The following is a 16,835-nucleotide window of genomic DNA, read 5'->3' on the forward strand; positions in this document are numbered from 1 at the left end:
TGAGCAGAAGCATAAGATTCCCCACTGCTTCATTCCATTTTCCATTAGATTATAGATGTAAATTGTTTTTGATGGTATGGTCTGTGCAGATTGAAATATTCAGAGCATATTCTGACTTTTAGTTAACACATCTGTAAGCAATTTGGCCATCACTGAATTCAACGTTTATCTCAATCGTAATAGACAAGGATAATGACAAATATAGTTTACAATGTTATTAAGTACATCATTTTATTTAATTGTGTGAATAAAAGGAATCGTCTCCCCGTCGGGGAATTGAACCCCGGTCTCCCGCGTGACAGGCGGGGATACTGACCACTATACTAACGAGGACATATTGGCTTCAGTTTAACAGTGCTCACCTCCATGAGGTTAGGGCATGCCCTCAATCAATTCACAGTATTGTAATAGGCAGCTTTGCTTCCTTTGGTTAGGAGAAGCAATCTTTTTTCATAAATGATTACAAATCAGAAATTCCTAGCCAAAAATAATCTGCTTTAATAAGAAATGATTGATTAAAATAAATACCTATCTATCGATCTGTCTATCTATCTTTCTATCTATCTATGCATATGTATATATATATATATATATATATATATATATATATATACAATCAGCTCACTTTACCATTTGCAGCTTATAACCATTTACCACCAGGGGTCACTACTAACAAAAAGCATCCACTCCACTTCTAAATCTAGCCCCTAGAGTTGAGCAGAAGCATAAGATTCCCCACTGCTTCATTCCATTTTCCATTAGATTATAGATGTAAATTGTTTTTGATGGTATGGTGTGTACAGATTGAAATATTCAGAGCATATTCTGACTTTTAGTTAACACATCTGTAAGCAATTTGGCCATCACTGAATTCAACGTTTATCTCAATCGTAATAGACAAGGATAATGACAAATATAGTTTACAATGTTATTAAGTACATCATTTTATTTAATTGTGTGAATAAAAGGAATCGTCTCCCCGTCGGGGAATTGAACCCCGGTCTCCCGCGTGACAGGCGGGGATACTGACCACTATACTAACGAGGACATATTGGCTTCATTTCAACAGTGCTCACCTCCATGAGGTTAGGGCATGCCCTCAATCAATTCACAGTATTGTAATAGGCAGCTTTGCTTCCTTTGGTTAGGAGAAGCAATCTTTTTTCATAAATGATTACAAATCAGAAATTCCTAGCCAAAAATAATCTGCTTTAATAAGAAATGATTGATTAAAATAAATACCTATCTATCGATCTGTCTATCTATCTTTCTATCTATCTATGTATATGTATATATATATATATATATATATATACAATCAGCTCACTTTACCATTTGCAGCTTATAACCACTTACCACCAGGGGTCACTACTAACAAAAAGCATCCACTCCACTTCTAAATCTAGCCCCTAGAGTTGAGCAGAAGCATAAGATTCCCCACTGCTTCATTCCATTTTCCATTAGATTATAGATGTAAATTGTTTTTGATGGTATGGTCTGTGCAGATTGAAATATTCAGAGCATATTCTGACTTTTAGTTAACACATCTGTAAGCAATTTGGCCATCACTGAATTCAACGTTTATCTCAATCGTAATAGACAAGGATAATGACAAATATAGTTTACAATGTTATTAAGTACATCATTTTATTTAATTGTGTGAATAAAAGGAATCGTCTCCCCGTCGGGGAATTGAACCCCGGTCTCCCGCGTGACAGGCGGGGATACTGACCACTATACTAACGAGGACATATTGGCTTCAGTTTAACAGTGCTCACCTCCATGAGGTTAGGGCATGCCCTCAATCAATTCACAGTATTGTAATAGGCAGCTTTGCTTCCTTTGGTTAGGAGAAGCAATCTTTTTTCATAAATGATTACAAATCAGAAATTCCTAGCCAAAAATAATCTGCTTTAATAAGAAATGATTGATTAAAATAAATACCTATCTATCGATCTGTCTATCTATCTTTCTATCTATCTATCTATGTGTATGTATATATATATATATATATATATATATATATATATATATATATATACAATCAGCTCACTTTACCATTTGCAGCTTATAACCACTTACCACCAGGGGTCACTACTAACAAAAAGCATCCACTCCACTTCTAAATCTAGCCCCTAGAGTTGAGCAGAAGCATAAGATTCCCCACTGCTTCATTCCATTTTCCATTAGATTATAGATGTAAATTGTTTTTGATGGTATGGTGTGTACAGATTGAAATATTCAGAGCATATTCTGACTTTTAGTTAACACATCTGTAAGCAATTTGGCCATCACTGAATTCAACGTTTATCTCAATCGTAATAGACAAGGATAATGACAAATATAGTTTACAATGTTATTAAGTACATCATTTTATTTAATTGTGTGAATAAAAGGAACCGTCTCCCCGTCGGGGAATTGAACCCCGGTCTCCCGCGTGACAGGCGGGGATACTGACCACTATACTAACGAGGACATATTGGCTTCAGTTCAACAGTGCTCACCTCCATGAGGTTAGGGCATGCCCTCAATCAATTCACAGTATTGTAATAGGCAGCTTTGCTTCCTTTGGTTAGGAGAAGCAATCTTTTTTCATAAATGATTACAAATCAGAAATTCCTAGCCAAAAATAATCTGCTTTAATAAGAAATGATTGATTAAAATAAATACCTATCTATCGATCTGTCTATCTATCTTTCTATCTATCCATGTATATGTATATATATATATATATATATACAATCAGCTCACTTTACCATTTGCAGCTTATAACCACTTACCACCAGGGGTCCTTACTAACAAAAAGCATCCACTCCACTTCTAAATCTAGCCCCTAGAGTTGAGCAGAAGCATAAGATTCCCCACTGCTTCATTCCATTTTCCATTAGATTATAGATGTAAATTGTTTTTGATGGTATGGTCTGTGCAGATTGAAATATTCAGAGCATATTCTGACTTTTAGTTAACACATCTGTAAGCAATTTGGCCATCACTGAATTCAACGTTTATCTCAATCGTAATAGACAAGGATAATGACAAATATAGTTTACAATGTTATTAAGTACATCATTTTATTTAATTGTGTGAATAAAAGGAATCGTCTCCCCGTCGGGGAATTGAACCCCGGTCTCCCGCGTGACAGGCGGGGATACTGACCACTATACTAACGAGGACATATTGGCTTCAGTTTAACAGTGCTCACCTCCATGAGGTTAGGGCATGCCCTCAATCAATTCACAGTATTGTAATAGGCAGCTTTGCTTCCTTTGGTTAGGAGAAGCAATCTTTTTTCATAAATGATTACAAATCAGAAATTCCTAGCCAAAAATAATCTGCTTTAATAAGAAATGATTGATTAAAATAAATACCTATCTATCGATCTGTCTATCTATCTTTCTATCTATCTATGCATATGTATATATATATATATATATATATATATATACAATCAGCTCACTTTACCATTTGCAGCTTATAACCATTTACCACCAGGGGTCACTACTAACAAAAAGCATCCACTCCACTTCTAAATCTAGCCCCTAGAGTTGAGCAGAAGCATAAGATTCCCCACTGCTTCATTCCATTTTCCATTAGATTATAGATGTAAATTGTTTTTGATGGTATGGTGTGTACAGATTGAAATATTCAGAGCATATTCTGACTTTTAGTTAACACATCTGTAAGCAATTTGGCCATCACTGAATTCAACGTTTATCTCAATCGTAATAGACAAGGATAATGACAAATATAGTTTACAATGTTATTAAGTACATCATTTTATTTAATTGTGTGAATAAAAGGAATCGTCTCCCCGTCGGGGAATTGAACCCCGGTCTCCCGCGTGACAGGCGGGGATACTGACCACTATACTAACGAGGACATATTGGCTTCAGTTCAACAGTGCTCACCTCCATGAGGTTAGGGCATGCCCTCAATCAATTCACAGTATTGTAATAGGCAGCTTTGCTTCCTTTGGTTAGGAGAAGCAATCTTTTTTCATAAATGATTACAAATCAGAAATTCCTAGCCAAAAATAATCTGCTTTAATAAGAAATGATTGATTAAAATAAATACCTATCTATCGATCTGTCTATCTATCTTTCTATCTATCTATGTATATGTATATATATATATATATATATATATACAATCAGCTCACTTTACCATTTGCAGCTTATAACCACTTACCACCAGGGGTCACTACTAACAAAAAGCATCCACTCCACTTCTAAATCTAGCCCCTAGAGTTGAGCAGAAGCATAAGATTCCCCACTGCTTCATTCCATTTTCCATTAGATTATAGATGTAAATTGTTTTTGATGGTATGGTCTGTGCAGATTGAAATATTCAGAGCATATTCTGACTTTTAGTTAACACATCTGTAAGCAATTTGGCCATCACTGAATTCAACGTTTATCTCAATCGTAATAGACAAGGATAATGACAAATATAGTTTACAATGTTATTAAGTACATCATTTTATTTAATTGTGTGAATAAAAGGAATCGTCTCCCCGTCGGGGAATTGAACCCCGGTCTCCCGCGTGACAGGCGGGGATACTGACCACTATACTAACGAGGACATATTGGCTTCAGTTTAACAGTGCTCACCTCCATGAGGTTAGGGCATGCCCTCAATCAATTCACAGTATTGTAATAGGCAGCTTTGCTTCCTTTGGTTAGGAGAAGCAATCTTTTTTCATAAATGATTACAAATCAGAAATTCCTAGCCAAAAATAATCTGCTTTAATAAGAAATGATTGATTAAAATAAATACCTATCTATCGATCTGTCTATCTATCTTTCTATCTATCTATGCATATGTATATATATATATATATATATATATATATACAATCAGCTCACTTTACCATTTGCAGCTTATAACCATTTACCACCAGGGGTCACTACTAACAAAAAGCATCCACTCCACTTCTAAATCTAGCCCCTAGAGTTGAGCAGAAGCATAAGATTCCCCACTGCTTCATTCCATTTTCCATTAGATTATAGATGTAAATTGTTTTTGATGGTATGGTGTGTACAGATTGAAATATTCAGAGCATATTCTGACTTTTAGTTAACACATCTGTAAGCAATTTGGCCATCACTGAATTCAACGTTTATCTCAATCGTAATAGACAAGGATAATGACAAATATAGTTTACAATGTTATTAAGTACATCATTTTATTTAATTGTGTGAATAAAAGGAATCGTCTCCCCGTCGGGGAATTGAACCCCGGTCTCCCGCGTGACAGGCGGGGATACTGACCACTATACTAACGAGGACATATTGGCTTCAGTTCAACAGTGCTCACCTCCATGAGGTTAGGGCATGCCCTCAATCAATTCACAGTATTGTAATAGGCAGCTTTGCTTCCTTTGGTTAGGAGAAGCAATCTTTTTTCATAAATGATTACAAATCAGAAATTCCTAGCCAAAAATAATCTGCTTTAATAAGAAATGATTTATTAAAATAAATACCTATCTATCGATCTGTCTATCTATCTTTCTATCTATCTATGTATATGTATATATATATATATATATATATACAATCAGCTCACTTTACCATTTGCAGCTTATAACCACTTACCACCAGGGGTCCTTACTAACAAAAAGCATCCACTCCACTTCTAAATCTAGCCCCTAGAGTTGAGCAGAAGCATAAGATTCCCCACTGCTTCATTCCATTTTCCATTAGATTATAGATGTAAATTGTTTTTGATGGTATGGTCTGTGCAGATTGAAATATTCAGAGCATATTCTGACTTTTAGTTAACACATCTGTAAGCAATTTGGCCATCACTGAATTCAACGTTTATCTCAATCGTAATAGACAAGGATAATGACAAATATAGTTTACAATGTTATTAAGTACATCATTTTATTTAATTGTGTGAATAAAAGGAATCGTCTCCCCGTCGGGGAATTGAACCCCGGTCTCCCGCGTGACAGGCGGGGATACTGACCACTATACTAACGAGGACATATTGGCTTCAGTTTAACAGTGCTCACCTCCATGAGGTTAGGGCATGCCCTCAATCAATTCACAGTATTGTAATAGGCAGCTTTGCTTCCTTTGGTTAGGAGAAGCAATCTTTTTTCATAAATGATTACAAATCAGAAATTCCTAGCCAAAAATAATCTGCTTTAATAAGAAATGATTGATTAAAATAAATACCTATCTATCGATCTGTCTATCTATCTTTCTATCTATCTATCTATGTGTATGTATATATATATATATATATATATATATATATATATATATATATACAATCAGCTCACTTTACCATTTGCAGCTTATAACCACTTACCACCAGGGGTCCTTACTAACAAAAAGCATCCACTCCACTTCTAAATCTAGCCCCTAGAGTTGAGCAGAAGCATAAGATTCCCCACTGCTTCATTCCATTTTCCATTAGATTATAGATGTAAATTGTTTTTGATGGTATGGTCTGTGCAGATTGAAATATTCAGAGCATATTCTGACTTTTAGTTAACACATCTGTAAGCAATTTGGCCATCACTGAATTCAACGTTTATCTCAATCGTAATAGACAAGGATAATGACAAATATAGTTTACAATGTTATTAAGTACATCATTTTATTTAATTGTGTGAATAAAAGGAATCGTCTCCCCGTCGGGGAATTGAACCCCGGTCTCCCGCGTGACAGGCGGGGATACTGACCACTATACTAACGAGGACATATTGGCTTCAGTTTAACAGTGCTCACCTCCATGAGGTTAGGGCATGCCCTCAATCAATTCACAGTATTGTAATAGGCAGCTTTGCTTCCTTTGGTTAGGAGAAGCAATCTTTTTTCATAAATGATTACAAATCAGAAATTCCTAGCCAAAAATAATCTGCTTTAATAAGAAATGATTGATTAAAATAAATACCTATCTATCGATCTGTCTATCTATCTTTCTATCTATCTATGCATATGTATATATATATATATATATATATATATATACAATCAGCTCACTTTACCATTTGCAGCTTATAACCATTTACCACCAGGGGTCACTACTAACAAAAAGCATCCACTCCACTTCTAAATCTAGCCCCTAGAGTTGAGCAGAAGCATAAGATTCCCCACTGCTTCATTCCATTTTCCATTAGATTATAGATGTAAATTGTTTTTGATGGTATGGTGTGTACAGATTGAAATATTCAGAGCATATTCTGACTTTTAGTTAACACATCTGTAAGCAATTTGGCCATCACTGAATTCAACGTTTATCTCAATCGTAATAGACAAGGATAATGACAAATATAGTTTACAATGTTATTAAGTACATCATTTTATTTAATTGTGTGAATAAAAGGAATCGTCTCCCCGTCGGGGAATTGAACCCCGGTCTCCCGCGTGACAGGCGGGGATACTGACCACTATACTAACGAGGACATATTGGCTTCAGTTCAACAGTGCTCACCTCCATGAGGTTAGGGCATGCCCTCAATCAATTCACAGTATTGTAATAGGCAGCTTTGCTTCCTTTGGTTAGGAGAAGCAATCTTTTTTCATAAATGATTACAAATCAGAAATTCCTAGCCAAAAATAATCTGCTTTAATAAGAAATGATTTATTAAAATAAATACCTATCTATCGATCTGTCTATCTATCTTTCTATCTATCTATGTATATGTATATATATATATATATATATATACAATCAGCTCACTTTACCATTTGCAGCTTATAACCACTTACCACCAGGGGTCCTTACTAACAAAAAGCATCCACTCCACTTCTAAATCTAGCCCCTAGAGTTGAGCAGAAGCATAAGATTCCCCACTGCTTCATTCCATTTTCCATTAGATTATAGATGTAAATTGTTTTTGATGGTATGGTCTGTGCAGATTGAAATATTCAGAGCATATTCTGACTTTTAGTTAACACATCTGTAAGCAATTTGGCCATCACTGAATTCAACGTTTATCTCAATCGTAATAGACAAGGATAATGACAAATATAGTTTACAATGTTATTAAGTACATCATTTTATTTAATTGTGTGAATAAAAGGAATCGTCTCCCCGTCGGGGAATTGAACCCCGGTCTCCCGCGTGACAGGCGGGGATACTGACCACTATACTAACGAGGACATATTGGCTTCAGTTTAACAGTGCTCACCTCCATGAGGTTAGGGCATGCCCTCAATCAATTCACAGTATTGTAATAGGCAGCTTTGCTTCCTTTGGTTAGGAGAAGCAATCTTTTTTCATAAATGATTACAAATCAGAAATTCCTAGCCAAAAATAATCTGCTTTAATAAGAAATGATTGATTAAAATAAATACCTATCTATCGATCTGTCTATCTATCTTTCTATCTATCTATCTATGTGTATGTATATATATATATATATATATATATATATATATATATATATACAATCAGCTCACTTTACCATTTGCAGCTTATAACCACTTACCACCAGGGGTCCTTACTAACAAAAAGCATCCACTCCACTTCTAAATCTAGCCCCTAGAGTTGAGCAGAAGCATAAGATTCCCCACTGCTTCATTCCATTTTCCATTAGATTATAGATGTAAATTGTTTTTGATGGTATGGTCTGTGCAGATTGAAATATTCAGAGCATATTCTGACTTTTAGTTAACACATCTGTAAGCAATTTGGCCATCACTGAATTCAACGTTTATCTCAATCGTAATAGACAAGGATAATGACAAATATAGTTTACAATGTTATTAAGTACATCATTTTATTTAATTGTGTGAATAAAAGGAATCGTCTCCCCGTCGGGGAATTGAACCCCGGTCTCCCGCGTGACAGGCGGGGATACTGACCACTATACTAACGAGGACATATTGGCTTCAGTTCAACAGTGCTCACCTCCATGAGGTTAGGGCATGCCCTCAATCAATTCACAGTATTGTAATAGGCAGCTTTGCTTCCTTTGGTTAGGAGAAGCAATCTTTTTTCATAAATGATTACAAATCAGAAATTCCTAGCCAAAAATAATCTGCTTTAATAAGAAATGATTGATTAAAATAAATACCTATCTATCGATCTGTCTATCTATCTTTCTATCTATCTATGTATATGTATATATATATATATATATATATATATACAATCAGCTCACTTTACCATTTGCAGCTTATAACCACTTACCACCAGGGGTCACTACTAACAAAAAGCATCCACTCCACTTCTAAATCTAGCCCCTAGAGTTGAGCAGAAGCATAAGATTCCCCACTGCTTCATTCCATTTTCCATTAGATTATAGATGTAAATTGTTTTTGATGGTATGGTCTGTGCAGATTGAAATATTCAGAGCATATTCTGACTTTTAGTTAACACATCTGTAAGCAATTTGGCCATCACTGAATTCAACGTTTATCTCAATCGTAATAGACAAGGATAATGACAAATATAGTTTACAATGTTATTAAGTACATCATTTTATTTAATTGTGTGAATAAAAGGAATCGTCTCCCCGTCGGGGAATTGAACCCCGGTCTCCCGCGTGACAGGCGGGGATACTGACCACTATACTAACGAGGACATATTGGCTTCAGTTTAACAGTGCTCACCTCCATGAGGTTAGGGCATGCCCTCAATCAATTCACAGTATTGTAATAGGCAGCTTTGCTTCCTTTGGTTAGGAGAAGCAATCTTTTTTCATAAATGATTACAAATCAGAAATTCCTAGCCAAAAATAATCTGCTTTAATAAGAAATGATTGATTAAAATAAATACCTATCTATCGATCTGTCTATCTATCTTTCTATCTATCTATGCATATGTATATATATATATATATATATATATATATACAATCAGCTCACTTAACCATTTGCAGCTTATAACCATTTACCACCAGGGGTCACTACTAACAAAAAGCATCCACTCCACTTCTAAATCTAGCCCCTAGAGTTGAGCAGAAGCATAAGATTCCCCACTGCTTCATTCCATTTTCCATTAGATTATAGATGTAAATTGTTTTTGATGGTATGGTGTGTACAGATTGAAATATTCAGAGCATATTCTGACTTTTAGTTAACACATCTGTAAGCAATTTGGCCATCACTGAATTCAACGTTTATCTCAATCGTAATAGACAAGGATAATGACAAATATAGTTTACAATGTTATTAAGTACATCATTTTATTTAATTGTGTGAATAAAAGGAATCGTCTCCCCGTCGGGGAATTGAACCCCGGTCTCCCGCGTGACAGGCGGGGATACTGACCACTATACTAACGAGGACATATTGGCTTCAGTTCAACAGTGCTCACCTCCATGAGGTTAGGGCATGCCCTCAATCAATTCACAGTATTGTAATAGGCAGCTTTGCTTCCTTTGGTTAGGAGAAGCAATCTTTTTTCATAAATGATTACAAATCAGAAATTCCTAGCCAAAAATAATCTGCTTTAATAAGAAATGATTTATTAAAATAAATACCTATCTATCGATCTGTCTATCTATCTTTCTATCTATCTATGTATATGTATATATATATATATATATATATACAATCAGCTCACTTTACCATTTGCAGCTTATAACCACTTACCACCAGGGGTCCTTACTAACAAAAAGCATCCACTCCACTTCTAAATCTAGCCCCTAGAGTTGAGCAGAAGCATAAGATTCCCCACTGCTTCATTCCATTTTCCATTAGATTATAGATGTAAATTGTTTTTGATGGTATGGTCTGTGCAGATTGAAATATTCAGAGCATATTCTGACTTTTAGTTAACACATCTGTAAGCAATTTGGCCATCACTGAATTCAACGTTTATCTCAATCGTAATAGACAAGGATAATGACAAATATAGTTTACAATGTTATTAAGTACATCATTTTATTTAATTGTGTGAATAAAAGGAATCGTCTCCCCGTCGGGGAATTGAACCCCGGTCTCCCGCGTGACAGGCGGGGATACTGACCACTATACTAACGAGGACATATTGGCTTCAGTTTAACAGTGCTCACCTCCATGAGGTTAGGGCATGCCCTCAATCAATTCACAGTATTGTAATAGGCAGCTTTGCTTCCTTTGGTTAGGAGAAGCAATCTTTTTTCATAAATGATTACAAATCAGAAATTCCTAGCCAAAAATAATCTGCTTTAATAAGAAATGATTGATTAAAATAAATACCTATCTATCGATCTGTCTATCTATCTTTCTATCTATCTATCTATGTGTATGTATATATATATATATATATATATATATATATATATATATATACAATCAGCTCACTTTACCATTTGCAGCTTATAACCACTTACCACCAGGGGTCACTACTAACAAAAAGCATCCACTCCACTTCTAAATCTAGCCCCTAGAGTTGAGCAGAAGCATAAGATTCCCCACTGCTTCATTCCATTTTCCATTAGATTATAGATGTAAATTGTTTTTGATGGTATGGTGTGTACAGATTGAAATATTCAGAGCATATTCTGACTTTTAGTTAACACATCTGTAAGCAATTTGGCCATCACTGAATTCAACGTTTATCTCAATCGTAATAGACAAGGATAATGACAAATATAGTTTACAATGTTATTAAGTACATCATTTTATTTAATTGTGTGAATAAAAGGAACCGTCTCCCCGTCGGGGAATTGAACCCCGGTCTCCCGCGTGACAGGCGGGGATACTGACCACTATACTAACGAGGACATATTGGCTTCAGTTCAACAGTGCTCACCTCCATGAGGTTAGGGCATGCCCTCAATCAATTCACAGTATTGTAATAGGCAGCTTTGCTTCCTTTGGTTAGGAGAAGCAATCTTTTTTCATAAATGATTACAAATCAGAAATTCCTAGCCAAAAATAATCTGCTTTAATAAGAAATGATTGATTAAAATAAATACCTATCTATCGATCTGTCTATCTATCTTTCTATCTATCTATGTATATGTATATATATATATATATATATACAATCAGCTCACTTTACCATTTGCAGCTTATAACCACTTACCACCAGGGGTCCTTACTAACAAAAAGCATCCACTCCACTTCTAAATCTAGCCCCTAGAGTTGAGCAGAAGCATAAGATTCCCCACTGCTTCATTCCATTTTCCATTAGATTATAGATGTAAATTGTTTTTGATGGTATGGTCTGTGCAGATTGAAATATTCAGAGCATATTCTGACTTTTAGTTAACACATCTGTAAGCAATTTGGCCATCACTGAATTCAACGTTTATCTCAATCGTAATAGACAAGGATAATGACAAATATAGTTTACAATGTTATTAAGTACATCATTTTATTTAATTGTGTGAATAAAAGGAGTCGTCTCCCCGTCGGGGAATTGAACCCCGGTCTCCCGCGTGACAGGCGGGGATACTGACCACTATACTAACGAGGACATATTGGCTTCAGTTCAACAGTGCTCACCTCCATGAGGTTAGGGCATGCCCTCAATCAATTCACAGTATTGTAATAGGCAGCTTTGCTTCCTTTGGTTAGGAGAAGCAATCTTTTTTCATAAATGATTACAAATCAGAAATTCCTAGCCAAAAATAATCTGCTTTAATAAGAAATGATTGATTAAAATAAATACCTATTTATCGATCTGTCTATCTATCTTTCTATCTATCTATGTATATGTATATATATATATATATATATACAATCAGCTCACTTTACCATTTGCAGCTTATAACCACTTACCACCAGGGGTCACTACTAACAAAAAGCATCCACTCCACTTCTAAATCTAGCCCCTAGAGTTGAGCAGAAGCATAAGATTCCCCACTGCTTCATTCCATTTTCCATTAGATTATAGATGTAAATTGTTTTTGATGGTATGGTCTGTGCAGATTGAAATATTCAGAGCATATTCTGACTTTTAGTTAACACATCTGTAAGCAATTTGGCCATCACTGAATTCAACGTTTATCTCAATCGTAATAGACAAGGATAATGACAAATATAGTTTACAATGTTATTAAGTACATCATTTTATTTAATTGTGTGAATAAAAGGAATCGTCTCCCCGTCGGGGAATTGAACCCCGGTCTCCCGCGTGACAGGCTGGGATACTGACCACTATACTAACGAGGACATATTGGCTTCAGTTTAACAGTGCTCACCTCCATGAGGTTAGGGCATGCCCTCAATCAATTCACAGTATTGTAATAGGCAGCTTTGCTTCCTTTGGTTAGGAGAAGCAATCTTTTTTCATAAATGATTACAAATCAGAAATTCCTAGCCAAAAATAATCTGCTTTAATAAGAAATGATTGATTAAAATAAATACCTATCTATCGATCTGTCTATCTATCTTTCTATCTATCAGCTCACTTTACCATTTGCAGCTTATAACCATTTACCACCAGGGGTCACTACTAACAAAAAGCATCCACTCCACTTCTAAATCTAGCCCCTAGAGTTGAGCAGAAGCATAAGATTCCCCACTGCTTCATTCCATTTTCCATTAGATTATAGATGTAAATTGTTTTTGATGGTATGGTGTGTACAGATTGAAATATTCAGAGCATATTCTGACTTTTAGTTAACACATCTGTAAGCAATTTGGCCATCACTGAATTCAACGTTTATCTCAATCGTAATAGACAAGGATAATGACAAATATAGTTTACAATGTTATTAAGTACATCATTTTATTTAATTGTGTGAATAAAAGGAATCGTCTCCCCGTCGGGGAATTGAACCCCGGTCTCCCGCGTGACAGGCGGGGATACTGACCACTATACTAACGAGGACATATTGGCTTCAGTTCAACAGTGCTCACCTCCATGAGGTTAGGGCATGCCCTCAATCAATTCACAGTATTGTAATAGGCAGCTTTGCTTCCTTTGGTTAGGAGAAGCAATCTTTTTTCATAAATGATTACAAATCAGAAATTCCTAGCCAAAAATAATCTGCTTTAATAAGAAATGATTGATTAAAATAAATACCTATCTATCGATCTGTCTATCTATCTTTCTATCTATCTATGTATATGTATATATATATATATATTCACTGAAAAAACCATAGGTTTCACACACGTTATAGTTAGGAATTAGCATTTAAAAAACCTTGCTAATTCACTGAAAAAACCATAGGTTTCACACATGTTATAGTTAGCTGGACATTTTACTGATAAAAAACCAATGAAATTCCCCCGTTATAGTTACTGTAGGCAACTATAACTCACGCGACCGTAATCCTCTGCTGATGCTAATACTGTATTTAGACACTTATTTGCCCATGTCTTCTTCCATTAAATTTTAGCTATACATATATTACAAATATTTTTTTTTCATAAAGACACATATGTCATCAGCAGAGGATTACGGTCGCGTGAGTTATAGTTGCCTACAGTAACTATAACGGGGGAATTTCATTGGTTTTTTATCAGTAAAATGTCCAGCTAACTATAACATGTGTGAAACCTATGGTTTTTTCAGTGAATTAGCAAGGTTTTTTAAATGCTAATTCCTAACTATAACGTGTGTGAAACCTATGGTTTTTTCAGTGAATTTGTACGGTTTTTTAAATGCTAATTTATTTATGTATTATTTTTTATATATTTATTTTACAATAAACTACGTATTAAAAATTATTATTTTTTTTTTGTTTGGTTTTCACCCTGCAAATTATTATTTTTTTTTTGTAAAAAAAATTTTTTTTTTTTGTGTTATCAGGGTGCGCGCACTGTGCGCGCACCCCCGCAATTTTTAAAAAAAAAAAAATTTTTTTTTTGCCTTCGGGGTCCTTAAGGGACCCCCTGACAAAGGCTAGGGGGTCAGGAACTCTCTACCCTGCCCCCTTTTCACGTTCGCCACCTTCCTTTTTCACTCTCGCACTGAAAACAAACAAAATGGCGGCCGACACTTCCTGATTTCGACCGATTCGAACGTTGACTAACATGTAACCACCAATCAGAATTACGCTCGCGCACGTTAGGGTGCTCGCACGGTGCTCGCACGGTGCGCGCACCCTGCGCGCATATATATATATATATGCTTTTAAATGCTATTTTCTCCGGAAATACTGAACAGATTTACACCAGACCTGCAAAAGGCACTTCCTTGACCTTATGGCTACCTCTCTGCCAAATTTCAAGTAATTCTGTTCAGCCGTTCGGGCTGTAGCCCTGTCTAAAGGTCCTATGGAAAAATGCATGGGGAAAACGCGTTTTGGGACCCCCCTTTTATCTCAGCCCCCGCTTGACGAATCCCCCCGAGACTTTCAGGGTAGGAGCGGAGCGTAGCGCCCCACCTATTTTGAGAAATTTGCGAGGATTCGTCGACCTGCGCCAAAGTTATTCCAAATAGAATGTTGCGGATTTCCTATGGAAAAGGGGTCCTAACTATAACTACCTACTGGCGACCGCCAGTAGGTAATATATATACAATCAGCTCACTTTACCATTTGCAGCTTATAACCACTTACCACCAGGGGTCCTTACTAACAAAAAGCATCCACTCCACTTCTAAATCTAGCCCCTAGAGTTGAGCAGAAGCATAAGATTCCCCACTGCTTCATTCCATTTTCCATTAGATTATAGATGTAAATTGTTTTTGATGGTATGGTCTAGGCCTGGGCAAAAATTTCGTTCCGTTCGCGGAAATTGCGATATTTTGACATTTTTGCGTTCCGCGGAGAGCGCGAAAATGTCAAAAATTCCGGTTTCCGCAGCTTGGCGATAATTTGTTTCTTGCTCGCGCTGTAAAATGATACATTCTCGCGCGCGCGCGATCGCCTTACCTGAATCCCTGCGTTCGCCGACAAGTTTTCTTGATCCGGTCGCGTTCTCCATGAGATGTTGTATTGTTTTTAGCCATTTGCGCTGTCTCGCGACAGTTCGCGCCCGCAGTGACGTCATGCGTCGCGCGATCACGTCTTTCTTCTCGCGATCATGCACCGCGAGAACAACTCAAAACAAGATGGCCGCGCCCGCAAGCAGCCACATGGGTAAGTTGGCGACCCGCAACCATGCAGAAAATCGCGCGAACATGCCGGAAAAAAACTTCCGCATCTTCGCGATATTTCTGCTTGTTTGCGATAATTTTAAACATTCTCGCGATAATTTGCGAAGGTTAATTCCGCAAATTCCGCCCACCCCTAGTATGGTCTGTGCAGATTGAAATATTCAGAGCATATTCTGACTTTTAGTTAACACATCTGTAAGCAATTTGGCCATCACTGAATTCAACGTTTATCTCAATCGTAATAGACAAGGATAATGACAAATATAGTTTACAATGTTATTAAGTACATCATTTTATTTAATTGTGTGAATAAAAGGAATCGTCTCCCCGTCGGGGAATTGAACCCCGGTCTCCCGCGTGACAGGCGGGGATACTGACCACTATACTAACGAGGACATATTGGCTTCAGTTCAACAGTGCTCACCTCCATGAGGTTAGGGCATGCCCTCAATCAATTCACAGTATTGTAATAGGCAGCTTTGCTTCCTTTGGTTAGGAGAAGCAATCTTTTTTCATAAATGATTACAAATCAGAAATTCCTAGCCAAAAATAATCTGCTTTAATAAGAAATGATTGATTAAAATAAATACCTATCTATCGATCTGTCTATCTATCTTTCTATCTATCTATGTATATGTATATATATATATATATATATATATACAATCAGCTCACTTTACCATTTGCAGCTTAAAACCACTTACCACCAGGGGTCCTTACTAACAAAAAGCATCCACTCCACTTCTAAATCTAGCCCCTAGAGTTGAGCAGAAGCATAAGATTCCCCACTGCTTCATTCCATTTTCCATTAGATTATAGATGTAAATTGTTTTTGATGGTATGGTCTGTGCAGATTGAAATATTCAGAGCATATTCTGACTTTTAGTTAA

At 36.2% G+C, this 16,835-nt stretch overlaps 20 non-coding genes across 20 annotated transcripts; all 20 read right to left on the reverse strand.

Annotated features, from left to right (window-relative positions):
• Positions 1 to 261: 261 nt before the first annotated feature.
• Positions 262 to 333, reverse strand: TRNAD-GUC (transfer RNA aspartic acid (anticodon GUC)). Its single transcript has one exon. It is a non-coding gene; the product is annotated as a tRNA-Asp (tRNA).
• A 642-nt stretch (positions 334 to 975) lies between these two features.
• Positions 976 to 1,047, reverse strand: TRNAD-GUC (transfer RNA aspartic acid (anticodon GUC)). Its single transcript has one exon. It is a non-coding gene; the product is annotated as a tRNA-Asp (tRNA).
• A 630-nt stretch (positions 1,048 to 1,677) lies between these two features.
• TRNAD-GUC (transfer RNA aspartic acid (anticodon GUC)) lies at positions 1,678 to 1,749 on the reverse strand. Its single transcript has one exon. It is a non-coding gene; the product is annotated as a tRNA-Asp (tRNA).
• A 654-nt stretch (positions 1,750 to 2,403) lies between these two features.
• On the reverse strand, positions 2,404 to 2,475 carry TRNAD-GUC (transfer RNA aspartic acid (anticodon GUC)). The gene has a single exon. It is a non-coding gene; the product is annotated as a tRNA-Asp (tRNA).
• Positions 2,476 to 3,101: 626 nt separating this feature from the next.
• On the reverse strand, positions 3,102 to 3,173 carry TRNAD-GUC (transfer RNA aspartic acid (anticodon GUC)). The gene has a single exon. It is a non-coding gene; the product is annotated as a tRNA-Asp (tRNA).
• A 634-nt stretch (positions 3,174 to 3,807) lies between these two features.
• Positions 3,808 to 3,879, reverse strand: TRNAD-GUC (transfer RNA aspartic acid (anticodon GUC)). The gene has a single exon. It is a non-coding gene; the product is annotated as a tRNA-Asp (tRNA).
• A 630-nt stretch (positions 3,880 to 4,509) lies between these two features.
• On the reverse strand, positions 4,510 to 4,581 carry TRNAD-GUC (transfer RNA aspartic acid (anticodon GUC)). The gene has a single exon. It is a non-coding gene; the product is annotated as a tRNA-Asp (tRNA).
• Positions 4,582 to 5,215: 634 nt separating this feature from the next.
• On the reverse strand, positions 5,216 to 5,287 carry TRNAD-GUC (transfer RNA aspartic acid (anticodon GUC)). Its single transcript has one exon. It is a non-coding gene; the product is annotated as a tRNA-Asp (tRNA).
• A 628-nt stretch (positions 5,288 to 5,915) lies between these two features.
• Positions 5,916 to 5,987, reverse strand: TRNAD-GUC (transfer RNA aspartic acid (anticodon GUC)). Its single transcript has one exon. It is a non-coding gene; the product is annotated as a tRNA-Asp (tRNA).
• A 652-nt stretch (positions 5,988 to 6,639) lies between these two features.
• TRNAD-GUC (transfer RNA aspartic acid (anticodon GUC)) lies at positions 6,640 to 6,711 on the reverse strand. Its single transcript has one exon. It is a non-coding gene; the product is annotated as a tRNA-Asp (tRNA).
• A 634-nt stretch (positions 6,712 to 7,345) lies between these two features.
• On the reverse strand, positions 7,346 to 7,417 carry TRNAD-GUC (transfer RNA aspartic acid (anticodon GUC)). The gene has a single exon. It is a non-coding gene; the product is annotated as a tRNA-Asp (tRNA).
• Positions 7,418 to 8,045: 628 nt separating this feature from the next.
• TRNAD-GUC (transfer RNA aspartic acid (anticodon GUC)) lies at positions 8,046 to 8,117 on the reverse strand. The gene has a single exon. It is a non-coding gene; the product is annotated as a tRNA-Asp (tRNA).
• Positions 8,118 to 8,767: 650 nt separating this feature from the next.
• Positions 8,768 to 8,839, reverse strand: TRNAD-GUC (transfer RNA aspartic acid (anticodon GUC)). The gene has a single exon. It is a non-coding gene; the product is annotated as a tRNA-Asp (tRNA).
• Positions 8,840 to 9,471: 632 nt separating this feature from the next.
• Positions 9,472 to 9,543, reverse strand: TRNAD-GUC (transfer RNA aspartic acid (anticodon GUC)). The gene has a single exon. It is a non-coding gene; the product is annotated as a tRNA-Asp (tRNA).
• Positions 9,544 to 10,177: 634 nt separating this feature from the next.
• On the reverse strand, positions 10,178 to 10,249 carry TRNAD-GUC (transfer RNA aspartic acid (anticodon GUC)). The gene has a single exon. It is a non-coding gene; the product is annotated as a tRNA-Asp (tRNA).
• Positions 10,250 to 10,877: 628 nt separating this feature from the next.
• TRNAD-GUC (transfer RNA aspartic acid (anticodon GUC)) lies at positions 10,878 to 10,949 on the reverse strand. The gene has a single exon. It is a non-coding gene; the product is annotated as a tRNA-Asp (tRNA).
• Positions 10,950 to 11,599: 650 nt separating this feature from the next.
• On the reverse strand, positions 11,600 to 11,671 carry TRNAD-GUC (transfer RNA aspartic acid (anticodon GUC)). Its single transcript has one exon. It is a non-coding gene; the product is annotated as a tRNA-Asp (tRNA).
• A 626-nt stretch (positions 11,672 to 12,297) lies between these two features.
• On the reverse strand, positions 12,298 to 12,369 carry TRNAD-GUC (transfer RNA aspartic acid (anticodon GUC)). The gene has a single exon. It is a non-coding gene; the product is annotated as a tRNA-Asp (tRNA).
• Positions 12,370 to 13,656: 1,287 nt separating this feature from the next.
• Positions 13,657 to 13,728, reverse strand: TRNAD-GUC (transfer RNA aspartic acid (anticodon GUC)). The gene has a single exon. It is a non-coding gene; the product is annotated as a tRNA-Asp (tRNA).
• Positions 13,729 to 16,268: 2,540 nt separating this feature from the next.
• On the reverse strand, positions 16,269 to 16,340 carry TRNAD-GUC (transfer RNA aspartic acid (anticodon GUC)). Its single transcript has one exon. It is a non-coding gene; the product is annotated as a tRNA-Asp (tRNA).
• Positions 16,341 to 16,835: the final 495 nt, after the last annotated feature.

Source organism: Triturus cristatus, chromosome 4_1, assembly GCF_964204655.1.
Source record: "Triturus cristatus chromosome 4_1, aTriCri1.1, whole genome shotgun sequence".
Classification (NCBI taxonomy): Eukaryota; Metazoa; Chordata; class Amphibia; order Caudata; family Salamandridae; genus Triturus; species Triturus cristatus.